At 42.5% G+C, this 21,796-nt stretch overlaps 1 protein-coding gene across 6 annotated transcripts in view; it reads right to left on the minus strand.

The window, feature by feature from the left end:
* ENOX1 (ecto-NOX disulfide-thiol exchanger 1) overlaps nt 1–21,796 on the minus strand; it is a 291,224-nt gene that overhangs the window by 213,033 nt on the left and 56,395 nt on the right. For all 6 annotated transcript variants that reach the window (XM_081917831.1, XM_081917828.1, XM_081917832.1 and 3 more), the window contains exon 2: nt 3,948–4,051. The gene's annotated coding sequence lies outside the window, so the exon portion shown is untranslated. The remainder of the gene's footprint in view (nt 1–3,947; nt 4,052–21,796) is intronic.

A 21,796-nucleotide genomic window follows, 5' to 3' on the forward strand; every position in this document is an offset into this window, starting at 1 on the left:
CAAGATTGCAAGACTGGATCCAAAAGCTGACAGAATATGCAGAATTAGACGGTCTATTGGAAAAAAATAAAGAATAAATCAAAACAGGAATTTGTTTCAAAATGGGAGGTTTTCAAAGAATATTTGAAATATAATATAGTAGTTTAAATTCAGTTGCAGCATTTGAGGAACTTCAGTAACAGTTGCAAGGCAGATATAAGAATTAAGATATATTAAGAAAAAGTTTAATAATGATAAAAGTGTGTACTGGCAATAAGTTATATGAAATCGAAATATGGAATAGACGGGAGGTTGGGTCTTTAGTGTTAAGACCAATTCATGTCTTATTGTTTGTTAAGAAAATTCAGCATCTACTGCTATTCCTGTGTGTAATTTGGTATTTGTGTTTTCTCTTTTTTCTTTCCTTGCTGTATCAATAAAAAATAAAAATAAAAAACCAGAAATAAGGCAGGTCCTAAAATATACATCTCAAGGGTCAAAAGCCAGAGCAAAGAGGTGTGTATGTCTTCAGCATTCGGCAACAGCTTTATATTGAAATGCCTGATGTATCTCTGTGGGGAGGGAGTTCCACAGCTTAGGAGCAGCCACAGAGAATGTCCTCTACTGCCCCCCCCAAACCGAGCACCTGAGGGTAGTGGAACAACCAGGTGGGTGCCCTCTGCCAATCTTAATACCCAGGAAGGTCTGTATGGAAGGAGGTGGTCTTCCAGGTATAAGAGGCCTGAGTTGTTTATCCTGTGAATTCACAGGTCAGGCAGAGAATGGAGAGCTAGAACAATCCTTGACCTGCTTAGTTTTGAGATAGCATGTTCTCCTTCATGTTGCGGTGGGGGCCGACAGGACACTCCAAAGTTGTGGGGCGGGCTAATTGATCGTTGGTCAGTGATGTGATTGGGCTTCCCTTGTTGCTGGGAAGAAGTTAATGTTGCCATTTGTTGATTGACAGCCAGAAATACTAAAACTCCTTGCATGAGGCTAGGGCTTCCTCTTTTCGCCCGTGCATCGGATTGCCCGTCCCCCCCCCTCCCTAGAATTAGGGTTGTTTGCTTTGACCTTACTATGCCTGGGCTGTCTGCTTTTGGGGCAGGGGCCCGGTAGGAATTTTGTCCATCTGGCTGATTGGCTGGTGCTATTTGGTTTTTGCCTACTGCGTAGCAAATCGTCACAACTTGTAAGGTTGCGGTTAGGCATTGGTTTATGGTTTGGTTGGTTGAGGGGCATGGATTGGCTGTGCCTGCCCCTCTAATGCTGCTGCAAGGGATTCCGTTAAAGGAATACAGGGGCTCACTATTGCTTTTGTCCGAACCCTGTCAAGGGGGCTTGGGCCACGCAAGAGCCCCTGATTGCATTTGGGGAGGGATGAGGGCAGGTTCCCTGCTCCGCGTAACTCCCAAGTGTATTCCTCTTTTCTGACTTTCGCAGGCGTGCGGAATGTCAGTCTGTCCCCCACAGTGGGGGCAGAGAGTCACAACCAATGCCTAAGCAACCACTCACATTTTTGTATTTTAATAAAGTTGTGGCCAAAATTATGCCAAAAACCTTCAACAAAATTTCTGTGTGATGTGTGAGTTATTGGGGTGGACCTGGGGACCTCGACACGCAACCTTACTAGCCAAAGCAGAGCTAGTTGGCCAGCAGTTTGTCTTGTAGGAATTGGGGAGGGCCCTGCCCCAAATGTGGGAACAGCCGGTGTGCTCCCTGCCTGCCTGACAGTCACAGGTACCATTTTGGGACATAGGGTAAAATGTGGGAAAGAATGAGCAGAATGCAATAAATAAGAGCTGACCAACATGCTCAGCCAGACCCAAGTGCTGCCCCCACTACTGAACTAGAGTTCTTGTGCAGCCCCTTTATTTAAAAACATAAGCTTGTTTTCATTATTCACTAAAACTAATCAGAAAACAATATCTTACGTTTTTTAATTCCTAAAAATAAAATGTGCCATTCCCATTTGCAACCTTGCATAATACATTCTGTTTTCATTTTAACATGCAGTATTTTCTCGCTGCCATCCTAAATCTGTTTCTCTACAACACAGATCCATGGCTCCTTGGCACATTTGGACTTCCTCTTCCCTACAGCACCCTAAAGGCATCTGAAAGCTGTCAACAACTAAAAATAACCTGTTCTTGCAGGCTTTCCAAAGAGGCCGTCAATCCCTGCCTTTTCATTTACTTTTTGGTTTCTTTCTGCTCTAAATAATCTTCTGTTTGCAAAAGTATGGGAGACAACCACATATAGCACATGAAACTGAACTGGGAGAACTGCAACCTTATTCACAAGATCCTTTTTTTGCCGAGATGTTTTTATCAGTGCAATTCAACATGGGTTTCACCCCATTTGTAACAGAATGTCTGTTTCCTACAGACAGAAGACTCAAATTTGATTGGAGAGAATATGCATAGATTTTCTTTTAATCTTTTTGCTATAATGGGGAAACAAGCACGGTTTCCTTTTCACTCCAAAATGCTATTGTTGTTGATATGAACATACACGGCAGCTTGGCAGAAAAATGCTTGGAAGGACAAATTAGCATACACAAGAAGAGGGAACTGAGCAATACCACGACTGCAAGCCGTTCTGCGGCAAAGAATTCACTCAAAACCAGCCACATTTTTTCTACTTTTCTGGCTATTTCAACCATAAGATACTAAAACCCTGGAAACATTGTGTAGTTGTTCAAAACCATTTTTTTACAATGTGCATCTTCCATTAAGAGATGGTGGTGGTTAAACAATTTTGTGCTGGTTTTTACACAAATACAACACTTATCCAGCAGTGTTTGTTTTATCAATTGTCTCTGGTCATACACATTCAGCATTCAAACGTATTACTTTAAGTAACCCCTCCACTGAGAATATTGAGCACTTGGGATAAGAAGGTCTTGATTTTGGCCATTAAGATAATAAAAAAATTGGGTCCACGTTTCTTGGAAGGTGTCTCTATTCGTTATGCCTTTCAATTGCCCTCCTGTTTCTGATGAGATGCTCAGACATTGCTGTAACCCAGATATTATTTTCCCATACCTTCTTTTTAATAATATTTTTTATTAATTTTAACATATAAATTATAAAATGTACCACAAACCTTATCACTTATACAATCTTTTTAGACTTCCATCAGCACCTCTGATGATCCACCGTTTTAACCACTTCTTATGTATTTCTTAATTTTATATTATCTTAACAAGTCATCCTCCCCCTTGTCCATTTTTACAATACTTCTAATAATACTCCTCACAAAACTTCTTGCAACCCTACAAACGTCATCTGTTCTTCACAATTACTTTTCAAATAGTCCGTAAATTTACTCCAGTCTTCCGTGAATTTCTGGTCTCGCCGGTTTCGAATCCTTCCTGTTAGTTTATCTATTTTCCCATACCTTCAAGGGTATTTCAGTCTAGTTCTTCCATTGTTGAGCAATCGCTAATTGTGCTGCGGTCAGTAGGAAGCCTACTAGTTCATTGGGGCACAAGATGGAGACTATGTCTATGTCCAAAGATAGTTGGGCGAAGGCAGGATTTGGTGAAAGGGGTTGGCCTGCAGTTGCAGATATCATGGAGAATACTCTATCCCAAAAGTTTGTAACGTAAGGGCATTCTCACCAAACATGAACAAACGAACCAAGCTTTCCACAGTCCTCCCAACATAAAGGGGAAAGGGAGGGATTAATTTTTGCCAGCCTGACTGGTGTCCAGTGCCATCGGAGGATGACCTTGAGCAAGGCCTCCTGTAAGCAAGCAAAAATGTTTTTGGGTGGTGGGAGTGGTGGTGATGGTTGTTAAAACTTATACCTCATTTTTCTGTCAAACAACATAGAGCCATTTACTCAAAAGGGCATAACTACTGTGCTTTGAAACAGATACACACTTCACAATGCTGGTGACAACAGCAACAGTACTAATATATTAAATGTCATCACTAGAAGGAATAATTCTGACCACTTACTTTTCAATGCTGGCTCTAAGGTGAAGATATTTCTCAGCCAGTTACTTTCAGCAAGATATATTTTTGTATTCAGTAAGAGAAACCACCCAAGATTTCAGTGAAACCTGAAATAAAAAGAACATTTCTTAAGAAAAGTGTGTGAGCCCAGAAACACAGGAACAGATACCATCACCTCCTGGGAGCATATATTCATACAAAAACCTCTCTCTCTCTTTTTCCCTCTATAGTTCTTATTCATTTGTTGTGAAACACACATACACACAACCTTAGAAATAACCAACAAATCAGGAATAGCTCTTAAAAAAGGAAGGCTGGCCAATGTAGTAACAAAGCTACCTAAATAGAGAAATAGAACCAGGACGCTGCCATGTGATGTTGTCGTTTGATTTTGTAAAGCTACATTTTCTACTTTTCCATTATTCATGTAAATAAATACTCTTATTGTAGGCAAAGTGCAATGCCAAGTTTGGACAAAGGTATTTACTGTCCCCAGCAAGCAAACACAGAAACAGGACTAGAGTGTGTTCCATGGATTAATTTCAAACTCATCACGTAATCTTGTGATATTTCCCATGAGATCTCCAAACAGGTTGAAGTACTGAGACATTATTTCCATATTTATTGGAAATAACACAGGAGCTAAGGCAAGGCGCTATTCCCTCTGAGTACTCTCGTGATGAGAATGAAATTAACTCCTACTGCCACTGCAAAATACTTTTTCTTTGGCGTGTGCAATATTCACCTAAAGTGACTAACTCCCTTTTCTGTACTATTATGATGCTACCCCACACCATAAATTAATATGGAAATTATCAGATTCTTGGAAATTATGTCCAATTTGCAGTGGCCCAAAATCAAGCCCAGTTTTTGATGCAAACTTCACAGGGGCATTCTGATATAAGGGGACTGGGAATTTCCATTATTATTATTTTTACAGAGTTTTTGGCACAGGCAGCCATTTTGAGAAGACTGCTGTAGAGCTGAGGTGATTGAACAGAAACAATTTTCTCTCTGCAACCGGCAGCAAGATCAAGGTTCAGGGAGACCTGCTAGTGTTGAGAGTGAGCCAACGGAGAGGTTCTGCTGGGACTGGCTTTGCAATGCCAGTGCCCCGGTTGTCAGCATCGCCCTTGAGCCAGTGCCACCAACTGGACTCATCCACTTCAGCCCCGACTGGGCTAGGCGAGCTGGGTAGCACTTCCAGAGACCACCTTCTGGACAGGAACAGGTCAAAGTGCTGTGGACTCACAGCTTAGGGTTGTGAGCACCGGATTCACTCCAACAAGAAGAAGGTCGCCGCACAGCAGAGTATAGCAGAGTACAGCAGAGCATAAACAACTCAGAGAGCAGCTCTGTAGAATATCTTCTTTATTCTGTCTACAACTATAATACAACTATATACAGAGCTAAATGGGTTCTAAGCATAAATGAATGCTGCACTGCACTGAGTGTCTGCAGCTGCTCTTAGCAGCAACCTTATCTCTACACACGATCTGTAACACTCAGTCTCTCTCTCTCTCCGACACACTGACTGACTGACTGACTGACTGACTGATTTGGTGCTGGAGCAGAATAAGTAGAGAGCAGAACACTGCCCCTCCTCTCTGGAGAATCAGCAGAGATCACCAGGAGATTCTTGGATATGGGAGGGGTGAAATCTCCTCACCGGTTTAGTTCTTTGGGTCACTTATGTAAACCCCTTATATATTGATTGATTATTTTTGATTGCTTAATTTCTATACTGCTTAATATATTTTTAAAAATATCTCCCCAAGCAGTGTACAAAAAGCTGAAGAAACAACCGACAACTTAAGTAAAATATTTACAAAATATAGTTACATATAAAAATGTTACAGTAAAACAAAATTGCCTATCTCTATCCCAATCTCAATTCATTTTCCTTCTGGCACACCTTCCCTCTCAGCCACCAGGGTCCAAACAAGCTCTCAGCTCACCCACAAATGTCTCACAACGACAAGAGTTCCTGGAAAGTTGCCTTCTATGGGCAGGCCCAAGGTGGGTGGTCCTTCCTCAGGCTGCCCCCCCCCACTATGTCCCACTCAGCTGCCCTCTCTACACCCAGGGTACCTTCTCTCATGCTACTTTCAGACAAATAGCCCCAGGGGGCTCCTACATTGTTTTGCGGGAAATTTGTCTGAAAGTGAACCTTTGTTTAAACACCCCAAAAAGCTTGCAAAAAAAAAACACTGCAGCTATCCTGCAAATTTCATCCATTTTTGTCAAAATAAAACAAGAGTTATAGCTAAAGTTTAATTTCCCAATAACGAAAGGGTGCAATTGAGCAGATCCCAAAAACTATAATGACGGTCCATGTGGAAAAACCACTACAGGCATCTTTCTGAAATTTCCCACAATTCATGTCCACAAATTTCATCTAATTCTGCCCCAAAATGTTAGAGAGGCTTCTCTTTTTTAAAAAAATAATTTAAATGTGTTGAGCACAAACATCCTGGGTCTATTTGCTGGTAATTGAACAGGCTATATCTATTCTAGAGGTTCTAACATGCCTGCAAATTTCCTCCACTTCTGTCAAAAGGAAATGAAATGAATGGATGGAGGACGACATGGGCTCAGACTGATGAGAGGAATTGAGCCAACCTATGAAGCACCTCAGATCTGGGATGGGGGCTGATTTACAAAGCACCAAATCTGGATTTGAACCAAAGCATCTCACATATGTCCTGCACAAAGCTCCCTGTAGTTATTCATTTAGCTTTACCACCCAATAATATAACAACATTCCAGCCTTTACATATAAAAATGTTACAGTAAAACAAAATTGCCTATCTCTATCCCAATCTCAATTCATTTTCCTTCTGGCACACCTTCCCTCTCAGCCACCAGGGTCCAAACAAGCTCTCAGCTCACCCACAAAAGTCTCACAACGACAAGAGTTCCTGGAAACTTGCCTTCTATGGGCAGGCCCAAGGTGGGTGGTCCTTCCTCAGGCTGCCCCCCCACTATGTCCCACTCAGCTGCCCTCTCTACACCCAGTTAAGCAGGTTTGTTGAGTTTCCCAGGTGTTCCAGAGGATAGGAAAAGGCCCAGCTCTCAGTTCTTCACCCTCTGTCCATTCCTCAGCCTCCAGCTGCTATGCACATACAGTGGTACCTTGAGATGCGAACGGGATCTGTTCCACAGCCCCGTTTGCATCCTGAATGGAACGTAAGATGCGACGGCGCGTCTGCGCATGCATGGGTTGTGTTTTGCAGCTTCTGCACATCCGTGTGACATCATTTTGAGCGTCTGCACATGCACAAGCAGTGAAACCCAGAAGTAACGCGCTCAACCTGAAGCACATTCAACCTGAGGTATGACCGTATTTATGTGCCTATCGTTAAGGTAGTTGAGTTTATACTTTTGTTTACCTCTGCATAAGTCCTTTGCTGTGACTCTCCCCAGAGACCCTGAATAAAAAACTTGGACATATAAAATCATAATAAAATCTCAGCTACTCCTCCCGCTACAAGAATCCACACAGGCATCTTCAAACAAGTTGAGTTGCAATCGCTCCTGGTGAATCCATTGCTTACTGTCTCCTTCAACATGAATCTTGTGGAAGATTGCCTGGCAAACCTAACAATGCATGCTTCTGCTAGTTAGTAAATGAAGTGGTTAAGGACCACAGAGGTGTAAATTGCTAGAAAACACTCACCTAGGTCACACTCAACTTGGGGAAGAAGTGGGACTTTTTCTTGGTCTCTCCGATCTCTCTCAAGCAACATTGGAACAGAGTAGACATGCCATAACATAGCTTTCTCTGCTTTAGATATGTTTCAGAGGCAGCTTTTGCTGCATTTTCAACAAAGAACATTTACATACATTTCTTAACACTGCTATTAAGTAAAATGCAAGTCTGAAACCTAATAACTGTGAGTAAAGCATTTTAAACTAACCTTGCAGTCTGTGGTCTGTTTTATTGGGAAAGGGGGGAAAGGGAGCCAGCTGCCTTCAGGAGCTGGAACGTTATCAAAAGAAGATTTAAAAACCAACTCCAATGATTCATTAAATCTGCCTAACGAAAGGGATTTTAACTCTGCTACTGGGGCTCTTTATGTATAAGTCCTGTGTTTTAAAAAAACAGGTGCTGGCCATTTTTTCTTTGTGCTAACACACACACACACACCCCGCCACACGGCTCTGTAGAAGATCAATTATAATTAATATACCCTCTTACTAATACCCATCAAATCTATGCTATCTTCCATTATCATTTGTAAATTTAAAGTAAACAAATGAGCATTAGACTCCTTTCTGGAAATGTTAAGCCAAAATATGATCACCTAAAATATCACACTTTCCTCTCTCCCTGACCTCACAGAACAGTAAAAACTGGGTAACCAAGATGATTATGGGTCTGGAAACCAAGCCACAGAGGAACAGTTGGGGGAGTTGGATATGTTTAGCCTGGAAGAGAGGATAAATGATAGCCATCTTCAAATATCTAAAGAGCTGTCATGTGGATGATGGAGAAAGCTTGTTTTCTCCTGCTCTGGAGGGTAGGACCTGAACCAATGGCTTCAAGTTACAAGTAAGGGATTCTGACAAAACATCTTGAGAACTTCCTGATTGTCAACAGTGGAATGGACAACTTCAGTAGGTGGTGGACTCTCCTTCATTTGAGGGGTTTTTTTTTGTTTGTTTGTTTTTGCAAAGGATGGGTGGCCATCTGTCACGGATGCTTTAGTAGAGATTCCTGCATTACAGGTGGTTAGATGAGCCTCAGAGTCCCTTCCAATTCTACCATTCTATGGTTGTATTATTAAATCTCCCATCTCTGGCAAGTCCATCAAGTGGCCAAATCCCCACTTTTTCTTCTCCCTTTCCCCTAGCATTTGCTGTTAAGCTCAGTCATGTGCCCATTTCCTGAGGAGACCACTTCTCTCTCTTCCCCACGCAATGGTCTTTTCTTCTTCCTTGGGCGCCTCAGTCCCAAATCTCACATTCTCCTTCCCTCACTATCCACAGCAACTCATTGTCAAAATGAAACATTTATCCTCACCATTTCCTCTTTTCTTCTGATTCTTGGAACTTTTACAAAGCTTTACAAACTCCCTTCTTCTTCTTCTGACCACCTCACATTCTCTTCCTAGAGTAAGTGGCTCTTGTTGGCTTCCCTTTTCCTTTGGGTACCACTTTCACCCCCTACAGCCAAACGTCTGGACTGGCCTTGTGCCTGACCATTTTGCCCTTCTGGTTACCTTCCTTCCATGGGACTAGAGCCTTAGATCTGTTCCTGTCTTATTCAGCAAGCTATCCCCTGCCCCCTTTCCCTGTGTCAGGGAACTGCCATCGGAGCCAGAGGCGGAGGGAAGGCTCCAGAGGGATGCCGGAGAGGGTCCCAGTAGGGAGAGAGGCAGCCCATCTGCTGGGGAAGGAAACACCGGTGGAGAAGGGGAGCAGATGGGGGAATCAGAGAGGAGGCTCCAGGACTCTTCGCCGGAGACCAGCAGGGAGAGCACGGGTACTCCACTGCCCACACCCTCCCAGCGCAGAAGACTTCCGCGCAGGGAGAGTAGGAGGAGACTTGGCGTCAAAGAACTTCTTTGCTGGAAGATGTTCAAGAAACGCCCACTGATGGATTCTGCCAGCGACTGAGACAGCCACGGGTGTGAGGCTGTCCAGACAGAAAGGGTTCAACCAGGTAACCTAGCCAGGAGTGGCAGCAACTTACGCAAGAGCAACCCCTAGAACCATTACACCCCATGGACCAGAGCACGCCAGGCACTCCTGTCTTCCACTGCCTCCCGCAGTTTGGTCAGACTCATGCTGGTAGCTTCGAGAACACTGTCCAACCATCTCGTCCTCTATCGTCCCCTTCTCCTTGTGCCCTCCATCTTTCCCAGCATCAGGGTCTTTTCCAGGGAGTCTTCTCTTCTCATGAGGTGGCCAAAGTATTGGAGCCTCAGTTTCAGGATATGTCCTTCCAGTGAGCACTCAGGGCTGATTTCCTTCAGAATGGATAGGTTTGATCTTCCATGGGACTCTCAAGAGTCTCCTCCAGCACCAGAATTCAAAAGCATCCATTCTTCGGCGATCAGCCTTCTTTATGGTCCAGCTCTCACTTCCATACATCACTACTGGGAAACTCCTTCAAATTTAGCATATTGCAAAGTGCCCATCTCACACTAAAAAAATTCCTTCCAGTAGCACCTTAAAGACCAACTAAGTTAGTTCTTGGTATGAGCTTTCGTGTGCATGCACACTTCTTCAGATACACTGAAATAGAAGTTACCAGACCCTTCTATATAGTGAGAAGGTGGGGAGGGGAATTACTCAGAAGGGTGGTGGGAATGGGTGATTGGCAGATAGCTGTGATGAGCCTGTTGACGACTCTTAACGACTGCAATAGGTCTTACAGGAAAGAGGTCTTAAAGGAAAGGTCTTACATTTTCTGGAGAAAATGTGTAGTGCGTGGGGGAAGCAAGAATACAGAGACTTTTGCTTTTGTTATGTTAGTTGTGGAACAATGAGATGGCAGCCATGAAGAGTGGGCTCCACATCCACTATCCCACGCAAAAACCTACTCAGCAGTTAATCAGCAGCCCGAGCCATTTCTCTTAGGCATAGAATTTCAAGAACCAGGCTGGGGAATTAAGACAGTGGCTCTTTATTGTCAAACTAATTAAATGTAATTAAATTGATAGCAGCCTAGAATTGAAAGCATTACAAAAATAAAAAAGCATTTGCTTTACATTTATAAAGACTAGAGTGACTACGTCCTTCTGGGATAATTGCTGGTATTACCAAATAGTTGGCGACAGAGTTCCTGACAGAGAGTCAATTTAGACTGTCAGGACTCATTAGCAGATGTATGACTGATAAATAATTGAGTTAATTTTTACCTGGCTGACAATGCTGAGATGATGGAAAGTATCTTATTTTCTGAATTTAAATAAACCTGTCCCCACGAAATCCACCCACATATAGCTTCACATCAGTTCAGCCACTGCATAACTCCAGTGGCTTTCAAATGTCTGGAAATTTGCTAAACACATATTTTTAAAGATTAGGGAAAAAATGCATTCATGATTGTTATCTTTTGTACAACACACCCCTTTCCCCAATCCTCCAGAGGATGTACGGTAGCCCATAGGGTTCAATTGTTCTGCTCAAACTCTGTTACAAATCTTCTGCCAAACGTTTGGGAATAGGAACTATCTGGACACTCAATTCAGCGCTCCCCCAAATAACCAGATTTTGCTGAGATTTCAGACACATGCATCCTTTTAGGGCATGAAATGGTCCAGATTTTAAGCTTTCAGTAACAGAAAGTCTCTGCCCCTGGTAGGAAATGGACAGGCAGTATTCTGACCACATTTCTCCAGGGTGATAAGGAACTCTTTGGGTTGAGTCAAGTCAACAAGCTACAAATCCATCTAACACTAACCTCATCCTGAGATTCCAGGTTCTTGTTTGGCTTTGGGATAACCACAAGGTGAATTTTGGGCAAGATCTCTGTGATTGTCCTGCCCAGAATGATGTTGTTAAACAAATCTGGGAGTTGAGGAAAGAAAGCTGATCCAAATTTAGGTAGTTCAATGATGCCAACGTAAGTTTCTTATTTCCTATAGATCCTCCTCAAAATAAATTGGTAATTCAAAATAAATAGGCTGTCCCCCAAGAAAACAACAACAATAGCTCCATCCCTTGATTTGGGACTGCCTGAGGAGGAAAACATGACAATCCAACTTCAGTTTTTTGAGGTGCCAAACAGGGGACAGCTAGTAGCTGAATCTAAGAATGACTGAAGCTAACTACCTTTCCTGATAAGTTCTCTATTCCACTTATTTTCCCATTTAAAAAAACCAGATACATTCCTACTCCAATGATCTCTGAGAGCAAGATGAAAGGTGAAATATAAATGATATTATTAAAGACGAACAAACCTAATCTCAGATTTCGTCTGGTTGACTCTAGTCTTTTCTTACAGATAATCCATTCCTCCTAAACTCTTGGCCCTTTTAAGCTCCTAGAGATCAAATGAATGTGATCAAATCCACCTGTTCTTTAGATCTAAGTGGGGAGAGGGGAAGCTACTTAGATCCTAAAATCCTTTTTGAATTAAATAGACTGGATAATCTCTCCTTGCACTTCATCCTTTCTTACAGCAGGACACGTTGTACATCAAGTACAAATAGTGGTGGAGACATTCACACACTCCATTACACTTGGGTAAGTCCATTGAGTCCACTGAGCCTACTCAATCCAAGCCAGTCTGCAACATCTCTTCTTCCTCATTTGCTACATTTTAGATGTGCAAAAGATTGATATGAACCCTAAATAATGAGCAAAGGTGGGGTGCTTTGGAAAGATTTGGGACTTCTACAAAATGGGGCTAATCTGTACAGGCCAGGCATGTGTTGCGGCAGAAACCCCTGAGCACTTTGCAGCCTCGGTGATCCTGACTTTTTCTTTTGAAATAAAAAAAGCTACAGACAAGCCTATGTGAATAGTGAAATGATGTTTCTCAGCTTAACTGTTAAGGTTGGACATGTGGAGAGATGTAAGGAGTTTAACAAATCAAAATCTACAACTCTGCCTTAAGGAGGATCAAGAGTGGGTGGGGCCTCTTTTGTGACTGACAGGTCTAGCTTGTAACCAGAAGAGGTGGTTTTACCAGCACGTACCAATCCCAGTGCTTTGAGGACAGGGACAGTTTTCAAAGAGCAAAATACTTGGTCTCCTTTAAGCCTAAGGAAGATACCAGGACAGGGTGGGTAGAGGTCAATGTGAAATCTCTATTGTGACTGACAGGTCAAGTTTCTAAATTCCTAGAAACTTCCTAGCCCCTGGAGCTATTTGACTGCATACCTAAGGGTACCTTCTCTCATGCTACTTTCAGACAAATAGCCCCAGGGGCTCCTACATTGTTTTGTGGGAAATTTGTCTGAAAGTGAACCTTTGTTTAAACACCCCAAAAAGCTTGCAAAAAAAACCACTGCAGCTATCCTGCAAATTTCATCCATTTTTGTCAAAATAAAACAAGAGTTATAGCTAAAGTTTAATTTCCCAATAATGAAAGGGTGCAATTGAGCAGATCCCAAAAACTATAATGATGGTCCATGTGGAAAAACCACTACAGGCATCTTTCTGAAATTTCCCACAATTCATGCCCATAAATTTCATCTAATTCTGCCCCAAAATGTTAGAGAGGCTTCTCTTTTTTAAAAAAAAGAATTTAAATGTGTTGAGCACAAACATCCTGGATCTATTTGCTGGTAATTGAACAGGCTATATCTATTCTAGAGGTTCTAACATGCCTGCAAATTTCCTCCACTTCTGTCAAAAGGAAAGGAAATGGATGGATGGAGGAAGGCATGGGCTCAGACTGATGAGAGGACTTGAGCCAACCTATGAAGCACCTCAGATCTGGGGTGGGGGCTGATTTACAAAGCACCAAATCTGGATTTGAACCAAAGCATCTCACATATGTCCTGCACAAAGCTCCCTGTAGTTATTCATTTAGCTTTACCACCCAATAATATAACAACATTCCAGCCTTTCGCAAAGACAACTGAAAAGTTATTAAAAGAGGGAATGAAATGTTGCTTTTGAACAAAGGATAGAAAACTACACATTTTAAATTGTGCCTGTTTTGTGGACCAAAATTCAAGCTGCCCTCTATTATAACAGTTTCCCCAAGAGTATGTGAAAAATACAGTGCCCCAGACCAGCCATCTGACAATGACCAAAAGAGACGAAATTCTTCAAATACGGGATAAGATCAAATGGTGGAAGGGGTGGACAGGGTTAACCTGCCAAAGCCAAAAGTACAGTGGTGCCCCGCAAGACGAATGCCTCACAGGACAAAAAACCCGCTAGACGAAAGGGTTTTCCGTTTTTAGATGCGCTTCGCAAGACGAATTTCCCTATGGGCTTGCTTCGCAAGACGGAAACGTCTTGCGAGTCTTGCGATTTTTTTCGCAAGCTGCTAAGCCTTTAATAGCCGCTAAGCCGCTAATAGCGCTAAGCCGCTAATAGGGTTGCTTCGCAAGACGAAAAAACCGCTAGACGAAGAGACTCGCGGAACAGATTATTTTTGTCTTGCAAGGCACCACTGTATCTGAAATAATTGTTTCCTTTTTTACCCTCTTCACTCAGCTTCTGTTACACTGGGTAGGGGCAATCAGGAAAAAATGCCCCTCTGGTCTGATCCTAGCTATAGGACTGGGTATGCCAATTCCAACTTATTTTTTTTATGTGCATACAGTCCATATCTGCAGTGGTTGAGTGCAAAATTGTGCATGTAGGCATGAGTGAAAAGTTATTTGACCCCCAAGGCTTCACAAATCTTGATCTAATTTGGGGGGATCGGACACTTCCTTAGAACTACCAAGGCTAGAAAACATTCCAGGAGCTACAAGACATTCAGTGGTGCTGTGCTTACAAATTATCTTCCTCCCCAGTTTATACTTCTATGCTCAGTCACTGCGAACACAAATCTGAGACTGTACTTCAATGATGATAAAACCCATATGCCTGCTTACCATTTTCCCAGGTTTAATGTTGAATTCAGATCAACATTCAAAAACTGTCACAGAGAGAAACAAAAACGACAGAATACCTTGTGGCACCTTTTACAGAATCCCCACAGTGACAGAACTTCACAGAGGAGAAATATAAGGACTACAAAGAGAATTCCATTGAAGTTAACATGAAAAGCAGAAAGGCATTTGCCTACAGAAAGCTCAGCCGTGCGGTAGCTATTTGGTTCAGAGAATCAATGGAGTCCCTCACTGGGAGCCACAAACCTTTGTCCTTTGTTCATTGACACTCCTCAATTCACCATGGATTTATTTAAGCAATTTATATACCCCTTAACTACAAAAGTCTCTTAAGTGGCTTTTGACACTCAATGTGCATGTTTTTGGGGCCTATCTTATTTTTTATTTTTCCTAATTGTTTTAAATTGCTTGCCATCTTGCAACTTGGCCTGGGTGCTTAAGGTGAAGGGCGGGAAATAATAAAATAATAATAGTAACAATAATAGTTAGGCTGGCCAGTTTTCCCCCCCAGCACAAACATTTCTTTTCGTGCCTATTTCTCAGGTCAATCCCTCCTCTTTAGCCTGCAGGCAGCATCTCAGATACATCTCAGATGTGCTGAAAATCCAGGCCACAAGGGTATTAGATTGATTTTATATTACTATTCAGCATGGTCCACACACACATGCCTTGAAAAGGGTTCCAGTGGGAACACGGGGGTGTGGAAACATGATAGCAGCATGACTTTCTCAAGCTGGGGACATGGTGGTCAGATGGGCTTTTCTTGTGCTGAGTCCTCTGGGAACGTAGAGTTAATGTAGAAGAAATGTGTCTCCCCCACCTGACTTCTGCGGAGCCCACGGCCTCATCTTTGAACATGGGGAAACACGTTTGGTCCATGCTAATCACCCTGAGCCCTGGGGGTAGAGTGAGATACAAGTCGGAATAAAAAACAAACCATTTTATTAAGTATTACCGTTTTTTCGCCCTATAGGATGCACTTTTTTCCCTCCAAAAATGAAGGGGAAATGTGTGTGCGTCCTATGGGGCGAATGCAGGCTTTCGCTGAAGCCTGGAGAACGAGAGGGGTCGGTGCGCACCGACCCCTCTCGCTCTCCAGGCTTCAGGAGAGCCGCAGCGCCAGCCCCACAAGGTTGGGGACAGCGGGAGGCGGAACGCCGCCATCCCGCTGTCTCCCGATGTGGTTTGGAGGCTGACGGCGGGGAGACACGTGCTTCTCCCCGCCGCCAGCCCCGCAAGCTCCAGGGACAGCGGGGAGGCGCAGCGCGTCTTCCCGCTGTCCCCGGACCTGGTCTGCAGGCGGGCGGCAGGGAGAAGAGCTCTTCTCCCCGCTGCCAGCCCCGCAAGCTCTGGGGACAGCTGGGAGGCGCAGCGCGTCCTCCCGCTGTCCCCGGACCCGATCTGCAGGCAGGCGGCGGGGAGAAGAGCGCTTCTCCCCGCTGCCTGCCCCACAAGCGCCTGGGGGGGGAAATAAAATTTTTCTTCTTTATTTCCCCCCCAAGAAACTTGGTGCGTCCTATGGGCCGGTGCGTCCTATGGGGCGAAAAATACGGTAATTGGTTTTATTTTGCAAGCAGCTTTATAAACCCTGGGTCATTAAAACCACTAGAAAATCACTGCATTGCTGAAAGTGGGGAAAACTTTATCATGGCCCAAATTGGAAGCACTTTGGGGATTCAACTGCCCATGCTAGCTACAACTAATGTAAGTGTTATGTTGTGGGTGAACATATTAGACGACACAGGGTCCCCTGGCCAGAACCCCCTTGACATGATTTTATATCTCCTTGCAGACACAGGTAAGTATGTGACCTGGCGGGTAACACTTTTTGCAACTGCTGCTAGGAAAATTAGAGCAAATTATATAGCCAAGGTAGCCATTAACTGTAAAGGTGATGAATTTATTTGATCCTATCTATCTACCTCAGGCTATGCTCTGTCTTTGTCACCACACTCTGAGTATAAATTGCACACTGTACTAATTGATATTGTTTTTAACATTAGTGACCATGTGATGATTTTAGCTTATGAATTGTATAGTTTAATGTTTTTATTTGTACATTGGGGTATTTTTATAGCTTTGTTTAGAGTACGTAATGTATTAATAATATAAATGTTTTAAGACTTTTTTTATCAATTCAGTATATTTTCTTTTAATTGTCAAATAATTATGTGTGCATTGCGGCAGCCTTTGGCTATGTGCAATAAAACTGACTGAGACTGATATCAGACGACACAGCGATTCTTCAAACAGCTCTTGTTTATTCACAGGCCAGGACAGAACTGAACTGAAGGGTTCAGTCAGCCTGCTTATATAGAGCTCCAGTACAATGTTACTGTAACAACTTTCTAAAACTATCCAATCACTGAACGTCACTTTCAATCCCTTATCTGCATAGCTATCTACAGTATCCCCCTGCTGGCCCAGGGTGAGAACTTCAGTACATAACAGGAAGAGCCCGATGGAGCAGGCTGGTGCCCATCTCACTCAACATCTTGTTCTCACAGTGGCCAACCAGATACCTATGGAAAGCTCACACGCAGGACCCGAGCGCAAAAGCTCCTGTGGTTTCCAACAACTGCTATTCAGAAGCACACTTCCAGCAACAGCATCCTCCATGAATTTGTCTAAGGCTCTTTTAAAGCCACCCAAGTTGAGGGACATCTCTCCCTCATATGGTAGCAAATTCCAGCTGAACTATATGCTGGGTGAAGAAGTGCTTCAACCAAAATGAGTCTGCGGAAGAACGAGGCCACGAACTGGATGCAGTTGCCAGGAGGTCTCACATTGTGAGCAAACAACTAGGTGGTTGGCATGCCAAGCTAGGCATGAAGCCGGCTGAGAATGAATGTTCCTTTCCATTTCTAAACTAATGTTTTTAAAAGCTCTATTTGCATTGTGCTTTCCAGTGCTCCAAATGCTTCATAAAACCATGTATAGAAGGTGAGTATTATCTCCAAAAGGGACGCGGGTGGCGCTGTGGGTTAAACCACAGAGCCTAGGACCTGCCGATCTGAAGGTCGGTGGTTCGAATCCCCGCAACAGGGTGAGCTCCCGTTGCTTGGTCCCTGCTCCTCCCAACCTAGCAGTTCGAAAGCACGTCAAAGTGCAAGTAGATAAATAGGTACCACTCCAGCGGGAAGGTAAACGGCGTTTCCGTGCGCTGTTCTGGTTCACCAGTAGCGGCTTAGTCATGCTGGCCACATGACCTGGAAGCTGTACACCTGCTCCCTCGGCCAATAAAGCAAGATGAGCGCCGCAACCCCAGAGTCGGTCACGACTGAACCTAATGGTCAGGATCCCTTTACCTTCACCTTATTATCTCCAAAGTGAAGTTTGGAGTCTGAGGATAAATGAGGAGCTTGCCATAAGCCATCTAGCCAGAACATGCAGAGGTCCGATGCAGACCAAGATCTTTCTAATGCATAGCTCCGTCTCTTAGTCCACTATGCTGCGCCAGTTCTCTAATGTTCAACTATCAAGCGCCTCTACTGGACTTTTAAAATAAATGCTGGCAAATTGAAGGCCACATCCTTTAAACACTGCTTGGCAGAAAGATGCAGTAAGGCACCAAACAAAAACCTCTTCAAATGCCCCCGTCACTTAGCTTAATGAATGTATGCAAATTGCTAGATTATAAGAAATGCCTGGGACCACTTCAGTAAGGAACAGACTTAGGAGGAAATCTATAGAGATACAGCAATCCAATTTGTTTTTGAAATAAAGCTTGTTGGTTTTCTCAAGATAATTTCATTACACAAAAGAGTGAACCACTATTTTAGTCTCCTAGAAGGGAAGATTATAAGCATTTCACTACAGTCACAGGCAGGAAGTGAACATGTAGAAGCTGTTCTCTGCCCTTCGTTGCTGTTTTATTTCTAAAGCAAAGGCTGACTTTTATTTGCAAAGAAAAGATCATTGCATTAATACATATTTTCTGGTACATTGCTGTAATATAGAATATTTAAGGAAATCAATGCAGTGGGGTTCGTATATGGATGTCATCAAAATCTGCATGAAAGACAGGAGGGTGCTGCCTCTATACCTCTTGACAGCTTACCCTTCTCAAAGAATACAGTCTCAAAGAATACAATCCACAGCTCCTAGAATTCTTTAGGGGAAGTCGTGTGCCTTAAATATATGGTGCAGACACAGCCAAGACTTTTCAGAGCAAGAGACAATGGCATAAACAGTTGCCAAGAGAGAAAGCGCAGCAGATGTTTTCCACATGGGTTTGCAAGTTGGCCTAAATTCACCTCCAGATGTCTGAGTTAACTTGGGGAGATGCTTGCAGACAATTCTCCAGGAATGTCTCATGCCTCAGCTTCACTGAAAGAAGCAAGAGTATAGTTGTTCATTTTATGGAGGCTGAAGAGGAAAACATACTGGTGGGTTGTGTGCTCTTCCATCTTATACTGGGAAATTTCAGTCATTTACATTTTAATGCTTTCAGTTGTTTACATTTAGGGTATGCAGACCTCTTTCTGGAAAAATAAATAAAGTCAGCTTTGACCTCCAATGGTCTACCTGACTGCACACCTGAAACAAGCTATTCTTCAGTGGGAACAGCCATTCTACTTCCTTTTTCTTGCTGCCTCTGAATCCTACAAACTGAGCTGCTGTAGCCTTATGAGGCTTTGCCCTCGGGTGGGAAAAATATTGTGCCTGGGAAAGGGAAGTGGGAGTCAACAGACACTCAAGGAATAGTTTCGGAGAAAAGGCTTTTATTTCTTCCATTCATGAACTGGTAGAAGGAGCAAGTGTGATAAGTCACAAAAAGCATGCACGAAATTCACAGCCATGTGCACAAGCATATATACCCCTTTCCCGTTCCCTCCTCCTTTCTCCTCCCTCAGGAGTCCTCTGAGCATGAACAGAAAGCTGTCTTGGGACTATTGGGACTCTTGGCGCCCTTCCCAGGAAAGGGGTTTCAGAGTGTTCAGATATGTTTCAATCTCTTGGTTTCAATCTCATGGTTCCCGGACAGAAAGTAAGTTGCAATGTGGTTCTTTAGCAAGGCCAGAAGGCATCAGAAAGGCCTGAGAAACAATGGACTATGCTCTACCTTTGTTACAGCAGAGCGGAATGTTTCTGATGCTTAGCTGCTGAGAAAATGACTTTGAAAAGCTTTGAGAAGCTTTGAGCCTGCTTTGGTGGGAGGTGACTTTGGGCCTAGGTGAGGTCACCTGTCGTCACCTTCCTTCACTACACTAATGGTTTGTGAGCCAAATTTAACAAAGGTTCCACCACTGCAACAGGAGGACACATTAGATAGAAAGATTGAACCGAGTACAATTTCAACAGATAAATGTTGTGAATCTGTGTTGGTTTCTGTTTTATTATGTAATTTTGTGTTCTCTTTTTGTATTTTTATGTTGTGAACCACACTTGTTAACATCTCCCAGAGTAAACTTAGTAGGCAAAGATAAATAAAATGCTGTGATAGAAAGCTCTGATAGAAGTTTCAATACTTCAGGAGGTTAGAGAATAAATTCCACCAGTATGACTACCTTAAAAATTTGAGGAAAATTTCTTGCTTCAAAAATGCAAAATGGCTGTATTACTGTCACCAAGCAATAACTTCGACATATTTTTCCTGGAAGGTGTTATCTAATAGATATCTCTGTGTGTGTGTCAGGAGATATATAATGCAATATTTAGTATAAACACACAGTAGTAGAAAAAAAGACCTTGGCTAGGGGCCACAGAGCACTGGATCACATCCACATTGTACATGTAAAGTACCCTTATCCCATGTTAACAGTCATGGCTTCCCCCAAAGAATCATGGGAACTGTAGTTTGTTAAGGGTGTTGACATCACAGAGCTACAGTTCCCTGCAAACAACAGTGTTACTTTTCAGACATGCTGTTTAACTCTGTTTTATGGCTGATTATCAAGAGAGAAAAGTACTGGCAGTCTTAATTCCTGGAAGAAGCGGCATATGCAGAATTAAATATTATGGTGCAAGAGTCAGTAAGGAGGGCAGAAATATATTATAAAACCAAGCATCAAGTTTGAGGCAAGAAAAAATCATTTGTGCTTTCCCTAGTGTATAATAATAAACACATTCACCCTTGGCTTATCGATTGCTTCTAGATGGTCAGGCATGGAAGTTACGATAAATGGGAATAAATTGGACTCTTTTTCTCCTTTCAGCCTGTTGTCAAATGACTCACACTGATATGTGTGGTAGGCAGGCCAGGAGATTTTGCAGACATATTTGCAAGGGTGCTACAATCCCTTGCAACAGCAGGAAAATGAAAAGCAAAGGGCAGGAACAAATCACCAGTGTTTATGTAACAGCAACTCCAGAAAAGCAAAACCTCAACACCCAACACACAAAAAGAACCTAAGCATATTTGGGCCGTTGTCACAAGGTCCCTGATTTCAGAATGCCCCAACACAGCTCCAATGCTGAACATGGCAAATATTCCCAGTAGACTTAAGCAACAATTTCACTTTGGTGATAGTTGAAGAAATAAGTTTACAATATTTCCAAAGTATGTTCACACTTTCTACTTAACTGTAATGCCTTTTGAAGGAGGCCACAAACTAAAGGAATTGGAGTAATCACATTTTAAACCAACCATGTAATGGTGCGAAGCAAGAGAATAACTGGAAGAAAAATTCACCTTTGAAAGCCAGACTAATGCATCTGGAGAGAAAATAATCCAAAACGCAAATATTTAAGAGGAAATGAAATCAACTAGAAACTTATGCCACCTAAAGCACTTACTAATTAGTAAGAATGCGAATGGATAGCAGAAGATAGTAATTAATTGTATTGAGGAATCTATGGTTTTAAACTAGGCACTCCCTAACACATTTAATATACTGTAATTATATGTGCATAGTTTCCCATCATTTTAAAACAAATGTAGCAGATATTATTTATTATTATTTATTATTATTATTATTATTATTATTATTATTATTATTATTATCATTATCATTATTATTTTTATTTATTGAATTTGCATACCAAGATATAAAACCACAAAATACATAATAAAAATAAAAACAGCAACCCAACAGCCCCCCCCCCCAATAATTTCATTAACAGAATTATTTTATATCTAGGAAACTTAAGGTTTATTAGAATGAACCTTCACTCAAAAATACTCAGGTTAGGAAAATTCTGAACAGGAACAAATTCCAAAACTATAAAGACCTCTTACTTGACTGTCCATCGTGGGCCTTTTTGTGAAAATCAGAAGCTAGAGGCTTCTGAGTGATTTAATGGAATTTGTCCAATTAAACCACAAGGAGCAAGACAGCACCAAGTTTAGGTTGGCCATTTTGGCAGCTAAACTGCCTT

This window comes from Podarcis melisellensis (assembly GCF_964234715.1).
Source record: "Podarcis melisellensis genome assembly, chromosome: 7".
Classification (NCBI taxonomy): domain Eukaryota; kingdom Metazoa; phylum Chordata; class Lepidosauria; order Squamata; family Lacertidae; genus Podarcis; species Podarcis melisellensis.